This window comes from Lissotriton vulgaris, chromosome 10, assembly GCF_964263255.1.
Source record: "Lissotriton vulgaris chromosome 10, aLisVul1.2, whole genome shotgun sequence".
NCBI classification, from domain to species: Eukaryota; Metazoa; Chordata; class Amphibia; order Caudata; family Salamandridae; genus Lissotriton; species Lissotriton vulgaris.
The window spans coordinates 200,175,431-200,193,286 of NC_141698.1; the positions used below are offsets into that span (position 1 = coordinate 200,175,431).

Genomic DNA, 17,856 nt, shown 5'->3' on the forward strand with positions numbered 1-17,856 from the left:
GCCACTAACTTTTAGTCACACTGAACAGCAGCCATGCTGACGTACAACATGGCGAAAACACATTAGCAAAGCCATAGGTCCTGCATAGGTGTGCCCTGTTGACTTTGTCAATGCTTGTTTCTTTTAGTTACTAATACATACTCTTTGTTGGTGCATAGTAATCACTCTAAGATTGGAATCAGGGTTGGAGGAGAGCTCCAGAGACATGCACCCGAAGGAGTGTTAATAACTTAAGATAAAAACAAGCACATGCATCAATGTTGGCTTTTGCAATTCCTTAATTGCGATTTTTAAGGAATCGCAATTAAGGAATCGCAAAAGCCTATGCATATAGAAATCGCTTAAAAAATAGCGATTTCTTAACATTCCTTAATTGCGACTCGCAAATTGCTTGTCGCAATTAAGGAATACCTCCCCATTCATTCCTATGGGCCTAGAGGCCCATAGGAATGAATGGGAAGACATTCTCAATTTGCGATTCTCAATTAGAGAATCGCAAATTGAGAATGCAATTTCAAGGGTGCCAGGGTGTCAAATGGACACCCTGTTGCACCCCTGAAATTGATCTGTGCACATATGTTGCGCACACACATGCCCATGAAACTTTGAAAAATGCACAAAAGTGCATTTTTCAAAGTTTTTGCAAATTACCATGAAGTTCAACTTCATGGTAATTTGCTCCCCCTATTAGCAAAATTGTGGATTTTTTAACTTTAATGCATTGCATTTAGGAATCACAAAATGCGATTCCTTAAATGCAATCGCAATTGCGAATTCTCAAATTGGGAGGTCCTTGACCCTTGATGCATCGCAAAAGCTAATTTCGCGATCGCAAACGGCCGATTTTTGCGAATCGCACTGTTTGTGATTGCAAAAGGCTTTGATGCATGTGCCTGAAAGTCTGCAATTTAGCAAGTTTTTGTGACTGACCTCTAACCCCCCCACTGGGCCTTTTGGCCCGGTGCAGCGAAGAATGGAGTGGAAGGCAGGAGCTAGGAGTCCTCTTCTGACACACCCCTGGAGCCAGATGGTGTTTCCGTGCCCTTCTCCTTCAGGCCTGGCTGCTCATTCTCTCAGCCTCTTGGGACAACTGCCGAGTTTCATGATTCACCTCATTTCGCTGTGACGTTTTTCCATTCTCCAACCTCTGCTCTTAATCTAAAGCAGCCCGAAAGCGGCTTGTTTCTCCTCGGTGTCCTGTTTGTTTAAAGCCACGCTAGGCCTTGCTCACAAGGGTCTATTAAAGTGAAAGGATTCCTGGGTGCGAGCCAGCAAAGATTTTCCATGCCAAGGCCCAATACGTCGAAAAAAGAATTAAAAAAAAGAAAGAATGCTTTGAACACTTGGTCGCTGAAAAGAAAAGTGTGGTTTCAATTTGTGTGCAGCAGCAACATCTTGCGGCTACACCTGTTTTCCTCTTGCATGCATCCTTGCTTGTTGTTTGTAAGGAAGACAAACAGCTTTTACATGCTTGTAAATGGGACCCACACTGATTTGTAATACACAGGGGCCAATCCAGAGTGCCAAGTATCACTTTGCAAGCAAAGACAATGTCTCCAGGTTTTCTAGTTGGATACTGAAAGGGAACCATATGTGGGGTGCAGTGAGCCCCTCACATATGTGGGTCTCCAGTGCCACTGAACATATTGCACTAATGGGTGCTGTGGCCCTGATAAAACAGCTGCTCTGCTGTGGAAATGTGCACAGTCAATGCCAGGACCATGGGCCCGATGTAGGTAAATCTACATTTACCACTTCATAAATACCGAATCATACCGAATCGGTATTTATGAAGTGGTAAATTCGAGGGGGGGAGATGTAGGTATTTCAGATTCGGTAAATACCGACTCTGTAAGAGTCGGTATTTACCGATTCTGTAAATACCGATTTGGTATCCCCCATTGCTTCCTATGGGCCTTGAAGCCCATAGGAATCAATGGGCATTACCGAATCGGTAATTACCGATTCGGTAATTACCGATTTGTGCAAGGGTGCAGGGGGTGTCACTTTGACACCCTCCAGCACCCCAAAAAAAGGCATGTGAGCCATGTGGCACACAGACATGCCCTAAGGGCATGTCTGTCTGTCACATGGCATAGGTGTGCATGCACACATGTGCATGCACACCTGGATTCGGTATTTTAACACCCAATTGGATTGGGTGTTAAAATACCGAATCTGAAGGGCCTGTGGGACTGAAAGTAGTCCCACCTACATCCCAAATTTAAAAAATCGGTAAAATTACCGATTCGGTATTTTTGCGATTCGGTAATTTTACCGAATCGGTAAAATACCGAATCGGACAAAAAAAGGTCCCCTACATCTCAGTAGGCCAAATACCGGTCGGAAACGGCCGAAATCGGCCGTTTCCGACCGGTATTTGGTACCTACATCGGGCCCTAGATGCGCAAACATATGTCCACCCAAGCAACACCTTGGTAATAGTGGTGAAACAGGCCCAAACTGTTTTTTTTCTCGCATTTTTGCACTTGTTTTGATTTAAATCTGACAGCAAATTGTACTTATGTGCTGTTTGCATTCGCTCCTACCAATAGCTTTCAGCTGGTGGCAACTAAGTGCAAACCCACTGAAAAATGCAGAAATAAAGCATGCCAAATGAGAACAAGAACTTTTTTGCAAATTACATCCTAGCTTTTCCATTGATGTAAGAATCAAATACAGAATTCTTTTTAAAAACCTGCCCCGTTTTTGTTGCACTAGATTTTAAATTGAGGACCTTATGTTCGAGTACAGAGTCACTTGCAAATGCAGATGGCACATTTTCTTTCACAGAAAAATGATTTCTTCCAGCCAATGGCTGGAGACTTTGTGAATCTGTCTTTGCTCATCCTAAGTGAAGTAGTCATCTCTTACTTAATGCTATTGGTAGTTTGATGTATTCTTCCACCCCCACTTGAGTGCCTGCCTTGAAGTGCATGAGGGATTACTTTACAACTGTAGCCCTTTCTGTTCATTTTGGAAAGGGGGGTGGTGATGGACAGAGTTTCTGAATGATGCAGAATACTCCTACCCAGTCAAGAGATCAGGGCTTGATCCATCACCGTTTTTTAGCTCACTGCACCATCCCAGCTCAGAACCTGGCTACATGCAAATTAGTCTGTTCCTGTCCCAGTGCATGATGGGAACAGGGCAAACCAAACTACCAAGCCAATTCTTATTCTGGGAAGGAAACAAGCTTCCGGGGACAGGTTTCTGGCATTTCAGCCGTCGTCGCCCTTTCTGTTCATTACGCCTAGATCTCTCAGCTCCTGCTGGCTCTCCCCCATTTGTCTTAATCTAATGTGCTAACAACTTATACCTTATCACTTTGCGCTTGGGCCTATTGGCTTTGCAGCGCTTGCTATCCAGCGCCAGGGCGTGCCCACTGAGTGTGGTATTATATGTGTAAGCATCAACCACAACTAACAATGACTCTTGCACAAACCGTCTTGAAGGACGGGGGCATTTCCTATCTGTAGAAGATCTTTTGGGGACTGCTCATGTCATAAGGGATGGAGGTTCATCCATGCCTAGCACTTTAACAAAAATCCAGAATAGCTGATCATGCGCCTGAAGGCATGTCCACCTCCAAATAAGCCGTAGATACTCTCAAACACGATGTGCCGTAAATAAGGGGCAATTTAGTCTAGTCTGCATTAATCAGACGCTTGATTAAACTAAAACACCCTTTTTAAAGTTAAATTCTCAATCAAGACAGTGAGGAGCCGAGAAGTGTGTCTGGGCAGTATACTATATACTTGTCACAAGAGTTCAAATCACTGTCATGAGATTTTGACTGAAAAATACAGGAAAGTCCTACTCACCCCAACCCAAGTATAGAAATTAGTATATTCATTTCCACAAAGATAGGATACTGCAATGCTTTGTGTAAGGGGCTACCTAAGTAACTTGTCCACAAGATAGCTGCTTATTAAGGATCAGTCCTCCAACCTGATGACTGAGTGCAAGAAAATGGATTATATATCCAGAGTGCTCATTACCTGTTGGAGTCAGACCTGTTCCTAGGCACCCAAAGCTAGCAGGCCTCAATTAAAGCACTCTGTTCACTGCCTTGTTCTGCATCAGAAGGCCTCCTTGCCAATGGCAGGTTGGCAAGTGCTGAACAAAGCCCACTAACTTGTGAGAACCCCCAGAGAGCAGCAGTGAAGAGCTGATGGCTTTAAAGTGGAACACAGGCAGAGAGAAAATTGAAAAAGTTCATGTAAGTAGTACAATGTAGGCTTTGGGTCATCCCAGTTCAGCCTTTGACTTTCATTGGTTTCTCATGATTCACCCTTGGTATGCTATCTGTCAAGGCCATGTCATTTTGAGGATGTTTACATTGAACCCTTTGTTTGGTGATGGTGTTCAAGATGTCCTTCTGTTACGCTGCAGACGGCAGAGACAATGTGTGTTCTTTAATGCACTCACTCTGCCACAATGGCATTTTAACTGCTGGTGAACAGCTTTTTTGACGAGGACATGTGTCCTATTTGTCCTCATGGCAGGCTAGAACCATTCACTAAACACCCTAGCAAGATCAATGGTTTTACTTTGCTATAATAACATGTTGTTGTATTTGCAGCTTTTTAATTCCCAAAGTAAAGATGTGCATGTGCATAAGGTTTCTTACAGAGTCCAAAAAAATATTGTCCCATTGTCAAAAGTATCTGCGATGCACTATTGTGCTGGGCATCCCTTTTTCGTTTACCACATAAAAACACAAATATCATCTTCTGACTCCTTTTTTAAAATAATCTATACAGTGCACTACTTGACGCCTTAAGAAGAAGGGCAAGAGCAATTACTTAGCTAAGCAGGCCATGCAACAGTGACTTGTCAATCCGGTCCTGAAGAAAGCCCTCCGACCCGACTGGGCACCCATGGGGCTGAAACACGTCGACCGCTCGACCACCCATTTTTGACACAGGTGCTGTAGATCATTAGCCCTTCTATTTGCGCACCACATTTCTTTTTAATCTTGCCCCACCCCTGACTAAATAAATTTGAACCAGTGGCAAGGAGGCAATTTTAATCTCACTTCACTCTCACCCTCACTATTCCTGATCACCATCCCTGATCACTACTGCAAACAACCAGTTGGTCTCCCTCCTGGTGGAGGAAAGCACAGAAAAGACCCAATGATATGCTTTTCACGTAAAAAATAAAGGCGGACAACCAAGATATACCGCTAGTATGAGTAATACTTAAATGAGGGTTTTTTAAACGGCAAGAACCCTAGACCCTGGTAAAAACAGGACAAGTGATCCATTCTCCCTTGATTACTTGATAACTGAATGGAAGCCGAATGGACCCTAGCTGCTCTCTCCCCTATTTGATTAGAAGACTCAATTCCACTCTACACCAGTCCAAGTCATTGCAATCGAAATCACTGCACTCCACTGTACCCTGTATGCAACTCAACTCTATGCCATTTCATTCTATGCCACGCTACTCTACGCCATTCCACTCCTCACAATGCCACTCTGCGGCACTCTACTCTATGCCACTCCACGCCATGCCACTGTACATGGCAGTACTCTGCTCCACTCCATTCTACCCTACACCACTCCAAGCTACTGTACTCTGTCACCCCACTCTTCACCAATCTATGCCACTGCACTCTATGCTACTGCACAGTCCGTGACTCCATTTAACTCTACCCCAATCCATGCCACTATACTCCCTATTACATCACTGTGCACCACTCCACTCCACCCCACTCTACACGTCTCTACTCTACACCACTCCAATCTGAGCCACTCCAGTCTATGCCACTCCCCTTTTATGCCACTGTACACCATGCCACTTCACCCTTTACCACTCCACTCTATGCTACTCTATGCAACTCCACGACTCTCCGCTATAAACTACTCTGCTCCACTCCACCCCACACCACTCTACTCTGTGCTACTTTACTCCACTGTCCTCTATGCCATTCTGCTTCATGCCACTAACTTTTAGACATGCTGAACAGCACACATGCTGCTGTGTAACTTGGCTAAAAGAGATTGGCAAAGCCAAGCCAATAGCTGTCACATAGGCGAGACCTGTTGGCTCTGCCAATGCTTTTTTCTTTTAGGCAAGGGGAAAGTAAGTGATTTGCCCAGAATCACAGGATGTTGAGCTGAAGCCAAGACCCGAACCTGGTACCACACTTGCAATGGTTGGCAGCTCTGGCCAGCCACATCCTCTCCGTATGTGTGTATCAGGTGCAACGCTGATGTATTTATCAACAACAAATAGGGCCCCAAAAATATTGTGACTAAATCAGGCCCTGGGGCTTGGGGATCTGGACTTTTCCTGATGTTTTCAAGTAAAATAAGACTTCAGGTTTTAAAGTAAATAAAAAGCAATACTCCATATTCTACCAAACTCCTCTAGGGCTCAGGTCTCCACGAGCTCCAAGGGGCCTCAATGGAGACCAGCTGCCTGGACTCGAGCCTGCCATGCTATGGTCATGTTTTGTTTATATTTTCCCAAACCAATCAGTTGTGCAGTGCAGTTTATTTTACTTGGATAGGGGCCACAGCAGATTGCCATTTTTCTTTGGAGAGTAAAAATAAAGATGTTGCAGTGTTCTGCCAGCTTCACACATGACGTTCTTTTTCCTATTTGTTTTAAAAACAACTTTGACTCGGAAAGAAAGCTGCACTGAATGCTATTTCACCAGCAGCGTTTGTTTTTCCCACAATATGTCCCTTTGAGAGCATTTCTGGCATATTCTTTTAAGTTGCCTGTTCAAAATATGCAAGTTAGAAATATGTGTTTTGGGGAGAATTTGGTTTGGAACTTTAGGCCTTCTAATTATCGACATTCTTCAAAAGTGGCCCTGATCTCTTTACTCCCTCTTTCCCTGGAACGCAGATGGCTTTAATTGGTCTGTGTGAACTCCCGCCCATTTGCCAGTTACTCAGCTCTCTCCCCCAGTCTTTATTGCTTGGGCTTTCTCCTAATTAATGAAACATGGTCATCTCCCTCTTTATCCCAGTAGCTTTAGTCGTTCCCTCTATGCACCACATGGGGCAGCCTTCTCTCCCCAGTCCCTACTAGATGTGCAAAATGCTCCTCAGCTTCTGTCTTCCATCTCCGAAACCCCAGTCTCTTCATCTAATGCAGGCTTCTCTGCACATTCAAGCCTGTTGCATCACTGGTGGTGGGGAGAAGTAAATCCAGAAATTGAAGGGACAGCCGTGTCTTTTTGTTTCCTTCCATTCCAAGTGCTTTGAGATCTTTTGATGTCATAAATGATAGGACAAGATTCCTCACATTACCTGTGGTCAACATTAGGCTCCAGACCAGCCTATGTGAGGGATCAGGGTGCGCCCTCTGTTGTAGATTTCCCTCTTTCCTCATCAACAGATCTTACCTCAGCAGACGTCCAGTGGCAGGAGGGAGCATGGGCCTTCTGACTTGGGGCCTGATTACGAGTTTCGCGGTGTGGTAGAGGGCTGTCACACCCCGCGCACTCCCACAACTTCAAACTCGTCTGCACTCCGGCCACCAGTTTACGAGTTAATTTGTGGTTGGCGGGTGGTGCTTTGGCGGTCCCACAGCGGTGTCAGTTGGAAAGGCACCGCAATGGGAGCACCATAGCACGTTCTTGCATGGCATGGACTGTGAAGTCCATGCAGTGCAGGAACTGGGGGTGCATGCAGACCAAGGGTACATCATGTGTCCCCCTGCAGGCATCCCCTGGCCCTTAGTTTCCTCACCACCACAGTTTCCATGGTGGGCTTACAACCATGAAAACTGTGGCTGTGAGGAAACTCATATTATGCTTGGCTGTCCTGTCGAGGGATCTCGGATCCCCTGCAGTTGCTGCAGTCCTGTGGCTGTGAGACCGCCGCATTCATAATGTGAAATTGGTGGTCCGATGGACCGCCAAACATCTAATGAGGCCCTTAGTTCAGAGGTGTGTCTCATATCTAGGCTTTGGCTACAGCCAAGACCTATTGCGCTCAGTCCAAATACCTAGAGTGGGTTTGGGGCCTGTTGCTTATTGGTTAGCTTTCTTGTCAGTCTCATTTGAAGCTTCCTATTCAATGGCTTTCCTTTCTCTCACGTTTGTCCCTCTTCTATAGCACAGCATCTTTACCACCCTTTTAATTGAATGACGTATATCCTTACATGGCTGGTATGAGGGAACTATTTCTTTCTGTTCTTTAAACGCTGCATTGGGGTGCATTCATTTCCCTGCACTCTCCCCTGACTGCTGCTTCCCCCTTCCGACCGCCAGACCTGTGTTCTCTGTGTTGTTCCTCCACCCCCAACTCTTCCATTTCTTCCCCAAATCTCACCATGTCTCTTTGCTTTTTTTTTACCCCTTGAGCCCCTCTGCACTGCTATACCCTCTTCTGCCCGGCCATCATGCCGTTGGCCCCTGGACGCAATTGAGCCGACCCATCTCAGCACCGGTTCGGTCGCCCGCATTGACGGTTTTGCCTCTATCTTCCAACCTTAGGCACCCGAGGCTGCAATTGTTAGGCATAATATCTATGTCCTGATGATGATCCGTGTATCAAGATAACGGATCGAAACGCCGTCGACTTCTCATTATACCTTATACAAGCTCAAAAACTATTGTGTACTATTAATGTAAAGGTGTTTATGATGTTCTGAGGTACCATGACATTGTGCAATCACTGGTGCTTCAAACCTCTTACTTTTGCCTACAAGCCCTTTTGTTCCAGTATTGGCACTAAATGTCTGTTGCACATGTGTTAAGTAGGGTGCAGCCTTGTGCCCCACTTTGTGAATTGTTGTGTAACATTTCTTATATCTAACCACAAGTAAATACTAGACCTCTGTCCGGCTGGACAAGTCCAAATAATATAGCTACGACTGAGTCTATATTTATTCTTCTTTTATTTTTCTCTAAAGGGACCACAGTTGTCTGAATAGCATTATCCCCAAGGACCCTTTCGACCTATTTGGGTCCCCTTGTTGTTTTCAAATATATAAATACACTGCTGCTCAGCAGCACTGAGTTTCTTTCCCCTTTCTTCTGGCTCCTTTTCGTGTTCCGCCACGACTCGCCATGGCTCCCCCACCCCTAACCCTGGCTCCCCACCCCTCACCCTGGCTCCCCAACCCCTCTTTGTTCTATATTTTTATTTACATTATTTTTCTTGGTTGGCCTGATAGCTGTAATTTGCTACTGAGCTGTTCCTTTCTATAAAATGTACTGCTATTTACTGCTCTGAGATGGAGGAAAGCCATATTGGAATGGTGCATTAAAAATAAATAAATGGTCCCGGCAGCATCATTAGGCAAATTGCACATACTTGCATACACGTCATCAGTCTCGGGCTGGCCACTTTGGCTGTTTTTTATTTTAGCCAATGATGATGACGCAATCCTTGGCAAAGCCAAAAAGCTCGGCTCACACAAGGATTATTGACTTTACCATTGCTTGTTTTTGTGCTTATAGGCATGATTTGGAAAATAGTTTTTAAATCTGTGCAGTATAATTTATTCCCTTGCTCATACCTCCTTGGTCAGCGTTTTTGTTTCGTGTTAGTTGCCATCTGGTATAGAAGTTTGGAGAGAGATTATGGTATACAATACTGTGGTTTTATTTGAGATAAAAAGAGGCTTCTCTGGTGGGAAGGTGTGGGCCCCTGCGGATGCACGTCTCTGCATTCCCCACCTTCGTGCCCACCCCTGGCCACTAGTAATAATGGTAGGTGCGATGCAAGATCATCTGTGCCTGAATTTAAAGGGGCCGTCACCCAGTGAAGAGAAGAAAACACTGAAGCTTTCGGAATCACCTACAAAAATAATTCGAAAATGGTGCTTTGTATGATGACGTCAGCTTGGGTTATTATTATGGCATTATTCGCTAGATGGTCCCTTCAAAGAGCCCTGCAGTGGTGTGTGAGGTCAGGGGTCATATCCGAGAGTATCCTCTTTGCCCCAGTCAGGCTTTTCACAGGTCGGATTGTAATTGTTCCCTCCACCCGGTATCTATTACTGCTCAAAGAGTGGATACAGATTTTGCCTGGCTAGCCCTTGGTGACGAATGAGGTCATGGAAAGTGGACTTTCATTCTCTGCAAACGCGGTTTTGAGATAAGGGCCTCGCACCGGAAGTTGCAGCTCGCCCACGGAGAAAGCATTCCTCTTCTGGAGGGAGACTTTAAGAAGAACTATCTCACTCCGTGAAGAGTTTATCTGTTGTACAAGAGGTGCAAGCGAGAACGAAATTATGCCCTGATTGTTGACGTGAAATGTACCGAAGTAGAGAAAGAAGCATTGGCAAAGCCAATAGGCCTCACCTATGCAAGAGCTATTTCCTTTGCCAATGTGTTTTAGCCATGTTGTACACCAGTCTGGCTGCTCTTCAGCATGGCTAAAGTCAGTGGCCTAGAGGAGAGGGGCATGGAGTGCCGTATAGTGGTGTGGCGAAGAGTGGAGTAGAGTGTCCTGGAGTGAAGTGACATATGGTGCAGGGTATTGGAGTGGCATAGAATGGAGTCCAGTAGAGTGATGTACAGTGTAGTGGCTTAGAGTGTTGCAGAGTATAGTGGCATACAATGTAGCGTAGTAGAGTGCAGTGGCGTAGAGTGTAGTGGTGCAGAGTAGAGTGCTGCACAGTAGAGTGGTGTAGAGTGTAGTGGCATAGAGTGTGTACAGTAGAGCATAGTGCCGTAGAGTGCAGTGGCATGCAGTCTAGTGGCATTGAGTGGAGTGCTGCAGAGTGCAATGGCATAGAGTGGAGTGATGCAGAGTTCAGTGGCATAGAGTGGAGTGATGCAGAGTTCAGTGGCATAGAGTGCAATGGCTTAGAATACAGTGGTGCAAAGTAAAATGGCATAGTGTGCAGTGTTGCAGTGTATAGTGTTGTAGAGTGTAGTGGTGTTGAGTGGCATATAGCACAGTGGCATACAGTGCAGTAGTGTAGTGTAGGGTGCAGTGGCGTCAAGTGGCATGTAGTAGAACAGAGTGGACTGGTGTGAAATTCATTGGCGTAGGTTGTTGCAGAATATAGTGGCATACCCCCACATGCATCAATGTAAGGTTTTGCGATTCCTTATTTGTGAAAATTAGAGAATCGCAAATAAGGAATCGCAAAACGGGATGCAACAATTTATTCGCATAATATTTGCGATTCGGTAAAAATCGCAATTTTTACCGAATCGCAAATATTATGCGAATTCTAATTTGCGATTTCGCATTTCCCATTGATACCTATGGGCCTAAAGGCCCATAGGAATCAATGGGAATTGCAAAATCGCAAATTAGAATTCGTAAAATGTTAATGCATTCCATGGGTGCAGGGGGGGGTCCAAAGGACCCCCTCCTTGCACCCCTGAAATGTATTTTAAAGTGGATGTTTCACACACATATGTCCTAAGGACAAGTGTGTCTGTAACATGACAGTGTTTAAAATGCTAATTTGAGCATTTTAAATCTTTTTCGCAAATTACCACGAGGTTCACCCTCGTGGTAATTTGCCCCCCCTAATTGCCAATTCGCAATTTAAAAAAAAATAATGCATTGCTTTTAAGGAATCGCAAATTTGCGATTCCTTAGAAGCAATCGCATTTTTGGAAAATCGCTAAAAATAGCGATTTTGCCAAAAATGAAAGATGCATACTAAAAAGATATTTAGGAATCGCAAACGGCCCATTTTACCGAATCGCACCGTTTGCGATTCCTAAATACCCTGATGCATGTGGCCGATAGAGTACAGCAGCATTGAATTCAGTGGCATGCAATGCAGTGTTGTAAAATGCAGTGGTGTAGATTTGAGTGCAGCGGCATAGAGTACAATGGTGCAGAGTGGAGTGGTGCAGATAAGGGTGGCATAAAGTGCAGTGGCGTAGAAAACAGTAGCATAGAGTACAGTGGTGCAGAGTAGAGTGGCATGGAGTGCAGTGATGTAAAGTGGTGCCGAGTGGAATAGCGTAGAGTGCAGTGGCATAGAGTGAAGTGATGCAGAGTGCAGTGATACTGAGTAGTGTTGTGTAGAGTGCATTGGCATAGAGTGCAGAGTAGAGAGGTATAGAGTTCAGTGGCGGAGAATGCAGTGCTGCAGAGTAGAGTGGTGTGGAGTACACTGACATAGAGAGCAGTGGCATAGAGTACAGTGATGGAGAGTATAGTGCAGTTCCTTAAAGTGCAGTGGTTTAGAGTGAAGTGGCATAGAGAGCAGTGGCAGATAGTGAAGTAGAGTGGCATAGAATAGTGACGTAGAATGCTGTGGCGTAGAGTAGATTGTTTCAGAGTACAATGAAGTGGTGTAGTGTGAAGTGGTGCAGGGTAGAGTGCAGTGGCGTAGAGTAGAGTGGCATGGAGTGTAATTGCATAGAGCAAAATGGTGGAGTCCAGTAGTGCAGAGTAGATTTGAGTGGCATATAGTGGATTGGCATAGAGTGCCGAGACGTGGAAAGGAGTGGTACAGAGTAGAGTGCATTGGCACAGAGTGCAGCATTGCAGAGTGGTGTAGAGTGCAGTTGTGCAGAGTAGAGTGGAGTGGTGTAGAGTGCAGTGGTGTATAGGAGATTGCATTTGCACAGAGTAGAGTTTTGCAGAGTAGAGGTGTAGATTGAAGTGGCGTAGAGTGGAGTGGTGCAGAGTAGAGTGCAATGCAGTGGCATAGAGTGGATTATGCATGGTGTGGTAGCACAGGGCCATTACAGAGACCTTTTCATTTGAAATGATCTTTACTTTTGCACAGACATACACTTTTACAAAGAAAACTATACAACGCACAAACGATAATGTGTTGCAATGGCATCACGTACTGTATTGATTTGTTTTGATCATAATAAAGTATTTGTTTCCAACACAATTCAGAATTTACAAAAAATATGATTAATTTGTGCTTTACTATTTCTGATATTTTCTGAAATACTTGCAGTTCATCTAAGTGTTGTGTTCTAGAAAACAACCCTTTCCTACCTCCAGTATCCAGCAAAATTGTCACATAAATATCTTTCTGCTCGTAGACCGCCACCATGGTCAAGTGTTATGTACAGATTGGCCAGGTTGCCTTCATCTCCTTTGGCCCACATGCAGGGACGCTGGTTGCAATTGTTGACATAATTGACCAAAACAGGGAACTCGTGGATGTCCCTTGTAGTGGCATCAAAACACAAGCTATGCACTGCAATTCCATGCAGCTTACTGACTTTGTGCTCAAGTTACCCCACAGCGCTCATCAGAAGTTTGTAAGACGTGCTACGGAGAAAGAAAATGTAAATGATAAATTGGCTCAAACAAGATGGTCAAGGAAGATTGATGCCATAGAGAAGAAAGCTAAGATGACAGATTCTGACCCTTATCATGTCATGAAGGCAAAAACGATGAGGAACAAAATCATCAAGGCTGAACTAAAGAAACTCTAAAAGGAAGCCTCCAAAAAGTCAAAGTAAATTGATTGGTTCATTAAAGAGTTCTTTAATATAAAACAAATTTGTCACATAAATCCTCTCACTTTGAAGTCAGAAAAAGAAAAGTAAACACCAAGCTCTCTCAGAAGACAGAGCCTGGCATTTGACCTCTGTCTTTGAATGCACAGCAAATTTGACAAGATGAGAACAATATTTTGTTCAGGTTTAGGGATTTGCTAGTATGAAACAAGACAGGAAAATATCCTGCACATTTGTTTAGGGAAACAGCCATGTTTTTAGCTTCTTTTTAAAGGTCATTTCGTTCTCAATCATTTTCAGCTCTGGGTACATACTGTTCCACAGCTTGGGTACCAGGTGTTTGAACAACCTTCCACCCCATCTAGAACTCTTAATTCTGATGGTGTTCATCTGAAAATGTGATCTTGATCTGAGATGACGACGAGCTGAGTCCTGGGAGATCAGATCTCGTACCAACGCGGGGCCTTTTCCGTACATAGCTCTATGGGCCAAACAGAGGCACTTGAATTTGATCCTGGACTGTGTCAGCTTAGCTCCCTAAGGGAGGCTCTTACTGACTGATGCCTGGGTATCTTCAGGAGCAGTCGGCTGCTGCATTCTTTACTACCTGTAGTCTGTCTGTGACATATTTTGGGGAGCCCAGGTATAAGGCGTTGCCGTAGTCCAGCCTCGACACCACCAAGGTTTTAGTCACCCTCTTCCTTGAGTTTTCTGGGAGCAGGCTATTATTTTACTGCTGGCCTATTTGCATAAAGGAGCCTTCGTGGAAGATTATAAGGAGATGTTGTGTGAAAAGGCTTTACTCCTCGGGAAGGACAAACTCACACTGGACATCCTAAAACAAATAAAGCCAGCACGTAGCCAGAAAATGTGAGTTACAAACCACAAAGTAAATCGTAAGCAATGTGCAGAATGCATAACCAGGGACGTTATCTGAATTGCCCTAAGATGTCTTTAGCAAACAAGACCGCTATGCTGTCTGGTAGGCTTCAACCTGAGATAACTAGTTGATGAGGACTTTGCCCCATGCTTTCCAAAATAGTATTTTATTATTTTTCTTTCTGTGCTTATTTAAATGTTATCTATACCATATTGGTAAATTAAAACACATTATTAAGCACAACTGTATTAATAATCCCAAATGCAAACATATTACTACAATGCAAAAGTCTAATTCTAGTAAAATTAAATTAATAGGAGAAAAAACAGTTTACTGCCTAACACATTGTATATTACATCTACTTTACCCACGTAAACAACTCTCCCAATAGGTAGGAGGCCTCTTTATTTGATTTTTACCGTACTGCACAAACCTAACCCCTTGCATCATGGTTTTGGTTAAATACTTTTTCAAAACAAGTACACAGGAAAATGCTATTTATTACCATTGTTGAGGGAGAGTTAGGGCATCGAGACATTTATGAGGCTTCCACACTCAAAATACTAATAAAGAGCATATCAATGTTAGGAGAATTCATGATTGGTTTGATTGCTGTGACCTGCAGGTTACCCATAGATCTTTTGGGTAGGTGCTTAACCCACAAAGTTAGCATACTAGTCTAGTGTACTAGACAGCTGGCCTTGGGTACTAGACAGCTAAAGTCACCTATAACTCATGGGAGTCTCCTTGATATGCCAAAAAATACTCCAGCTTTACTGAGTTCAGGGCAGGCAAGAAGTGTTCTTTGGTGTTGGTTTCTTGCTGATAGTTTCATATCTATATGTTCCCCACTGTATAGAAGAACTCTCATCTTTAAACAAGAATTGGCAAAATCACTAGGTCTCACTTTGTGTTACCAAAAATAAAAAAAGATGTAAAGTTCCAAAGTATTATCCCCAACCTGACAATTAAGCAAGCTAGTAGTAAAAGGTAGCCCATACTCCATCTCCTAGTGTTTACCACATATATTTATCAAGAGCATCCCAAAACTAGGAGAGATGGAATTTAGGATACCTCTTAATGTAAGCTTGCCTAACTGTTAGGTTTGGGCTAATACTGTGGAACCTCATATCTTTTTTTTGTAGTAGTAGTAGTAGTAGTATACTGCGGGAAGATATGTGACGGACCAATTTTAATTGACAATCCCCCTCCCCGCTCTTTTTGGTGCTCACTTTTATGTATCAACTCATATAAACACAGGAATTCAAAACTGCTGTTTACATGCCTTGTATGCGCAAAAGCTGGTTTTGACTTTTTGCCTGGGAAAAAGTAGCAAAAAAGGGTTGTTTTCTGCATATAGGAGATAAGGAATTTAATGTAACAAACTACTTGATGACTGAGTATACTTTTGAGATGTAAAATGGTTCCTAATGGATTCAGATAGAAGCTCTTCCTGAAACTTGTATGATATACCAATTAGCAATATATGACAGAGTTATATTTCAAAGCAGGGGTCTCCCACCTTTTCTGTACCGAGAGCTACTTCCGCTAAAGGAAAATTATCCTGGGCTTCTAACAGATTTTGTCACAGTACAATAGTGTCCACATCCATTTTCAAAAACCTAGGGACCACCAAACCATTCCAGCAGAAATGTTGGGAAAGTGTTATCCGCATGAAATGCCTCCACGTGACTAATGAAATAACAGCCGAAGCAGTATGTGCAGGGTCCGTTGGCACAAAGGACGTAACCACAGTAATAAGACCCCCTAGCTCAGCTTGAATGACCATTCAACTATCAGCTTAGAAATGCAACCATTGCATCTTCGTCAGCATATTAGTTTCTAAAATCAACATATTTTTCTATCAAATACCTTTTCCATTCTTGGGCAAACAAACTCAATTTTTTAAAGAAACATAACTTTAGCCTGTAAAATACCAGTTTTCATTTTTAGATAATACATAGTCCCCAAACATCGACTAATTTATTTTATTTTATTTTCGGAGGTATTGGAGAGCTTTACAACATTTGTTAACAGTCTAGTACACCAAGAGTGTCCAGGAAAACAGTGATTCCAAGGAGGTTTATTAATCAGTATACGTCTAGTAGTAATCGATGCAGAGTTGAAAGATTGTGGTACAAATAAGGGGGAGTAGTGTGCGGAATAGGGGGAGGTGTTGTAAGGCGTGATCTTAACGTAGTTGCTGGGTCTTCTGTCTTGAGGTAGGAAATTAAAGTAGGTCCGTTGTCACTTTGTGAGGACTCGATTGAGGAAGAGCGCTTTGAGCTGGCTCTTGAAAGCTTTGTAGGAAGGGTTCGTCCTAATATGTATAGGGATGGCATTCCAGATTTTGGGTGCATTTCCGGTGAAGGACCTAGATAAGGTCTTTTGTTTGCAGGTTTTCGGGGGGATGAGTAGCAGAGAGTTGGTGCTTCTGAGGTTTCTTGTCGGTCCCGCTTTTTTGAGTTTGGCAGCTAGATAGTTGGGTTTGCTAGTGTGCAGAGCTTTGTGCGTGAGGCAAGCCGTTCTGAAATTGGTCCGCATTATCATTGTGTTCTCACATGTTCAAATACTTCATATAGAGAAAATCAGCTTCAGATGTACAGGTTTTAGCATAAAATACCATGGATGCATGCCATAATGACATGGATGTCTTTATATTGCCAATAATGCTCACTGCTATACCAGAAGCATCACTGTGCCAGCACTGGACACCATAATGGCCAGAATGCTCACAATAAGTACCTTGAGGAAATTATTATTCCAGGGTGGTCAAAATTCAGTCATGCGCGCAATATGCCACATATGTCTGCCAGCATGCACAAGTAGAACAAGAATGTCCAAAATATGTCAATTTTGAACATTATTGTGCCATGGCCACTACTATGCCAAGAATGGACACAATTGTTCTAGAGAAGAACCCCATATGATGGGAGCCACATATAATGTTTGTGGCCCTTGACACAAGATATAGTTTCCAGGTAGCAAACTTTTTATGTGGGGGGGGCACACAATGCCATACACACAGAGACACACATAAATGTGCTCACATGCATACTCACACAAAGAGGTGTTCATAGTGAGGCTTAGAAGTGGATCTCAGATTTGGTTTTAGCCCCTGCTCGCTTAATTTGCTGGGCTGGTCATGCACCCACATCACACACTTTCTCTCTGGCTCCCGCCATCCCACACTCATGTGACTCCTCTTTGGCTTCTGCTCTGATAATGCTGCCACTCTTCTTTCCTGGCCCAATGTTCTTACACATAGACTGAAAGGTTGAGTGGGGCTTCCAACAGGTCCAGCCCGCTTGTGACTTTGCTTTTTTGAGAGTGGATTCAGATGGTCACGTGGCAATCCTCGTAGGCCCACACATGGTGGGTTTGTGTGTTAGCATGAGGCTATGCCATTGGTTTGGCTGACTGCCACTCTAAGGGTCTTGAGATGAGCAGTGTAGTCTTTGATGATGTAAATAAACCCTCTGATTGATGTATTGGGCTGAGCTTCACTTTGGGGAGCTACGTCAAGGGCGTTTGCGAGCTACCAGTAGCTCCTGAGCTACTTATTGGAGACCCATGTTTTAATGAGTTGGGAACAATG

The 17,856-nt window shown here is 43.8% G+C and overlaps 1 protein-coding gene and 1 pseudogene across 4 annotated transcripts in view; both read left to right on the forward strand.

Annotated features, from left to right (window-relative positions):
- Positions 1-17,856, forward strand: part of LOC147684983 (mitogen-activated protein kinase kinase kinase 3-like) — a 424,161-nt gene that overhangs the window by 265,392 nt on the left and 140,913 nt on the right. The window lies entirely within an intron of this gene.
- Positions 12,965-13,381, forward strand: LOC147684984 (large ribosomal subunit protein eL14 pseudogene; annotated as a pseudogene).